General features: G+C 50.1%; 1 non-coding gene and 1 pseudogene across 1 annotated transcript; both read right to left on the reverse strand.

Moving 5' to 3' along the window:
- Nucleotides 1-187: 187 nt before the first annotated feature.
- Nucleotides 188-306, reverse strand: LOC123179598 (5S ribosomal RNA). The gene has a single exon (XR_006490488.1). It is a non-coding gene; the product is annotated as a 5S ribosomal RNA (ribosomal RNA).
- Nucleotides 307-607: 301 nt separating this feature from the next.
- On the reverse strand, nucleotides 608-713 carry LOC123179599 (uncharacterized; annotated as a pseudogene).

The following is a 713-nucleotide window of genomic DNA, read 5'->3' on the forward strand; positions in this document are numbered from 1 at the left end:
GTTCAACTGCACCAGTGCCTATTTACCATGGTTTCGACCCCTTTCAGAACACGCTTGCCGCCGCTAGACGCGTGAATAACGAGCAGCGAGCTAAAACTTACCGTAAACGTGCAAAATAATAAAACGTGCTAAACATACGTCGCGCTCGTGCGTTTTGTTTTGCACGCGGTGCAAAAAAATTAAAAAGGGAACGCAACACGAGGACTTCCCAGGAGGTCACCCATCCTAGTACTACTCTCGCCCAAGCACGCTTAACTTCGGAGTTCTGATGGGATCCGGTGCTTTAGTGCTGGTATGATCGCATCCGACATGTTTCCCCCGTCTTCGTCCCTTATGCTTGCCCCTCCCAGCTCCACTACACACACGATTGCACATTCCTTTGGCCGCTCCCGCTCAACTACGGAGACGAGTTTTACCACGGTTCAATTGCACCAGTGCCTATTTACCATGGTTTCGACCCCTTTCAGAACACGCTTGCCGCCGCTAGACGCGTGAATAATGAGCAGCGAGCTAAAACTTACTGTAAACGTGCAAAATAATAAAACGTGCTAAACATACGTCGCGCTCGTGCGTTTTGTTTTGCACGCGGTGCAAAAAAATTAAAAAGGGAACGCAACACGAGGACTTCCCAGGAGGTCACCCATCCTAGTACTACTCTCGCCCAAGCACGCTTAACTTCGGAGTTCTGATGGGATCCGGTGCTTTAGTGCTGG

The sequence above is a fragment of the Triticum aestivum genome, unplaced genomic scaffold, assembly GCF_018294505.1.
Source record: "Triticum aestivum cultivar Chinese Spring unplaced genomic scaffold, IWGSC CS RefSeq v2.1 scaffold112351, whole genome shotgun sequence".
Lineage (NCBI taxonomy): Eukaryota > Viridiplantae > Streptophyta > Magnoliopsida > Poales > Poaceae > Triticum > Triticum aestivum.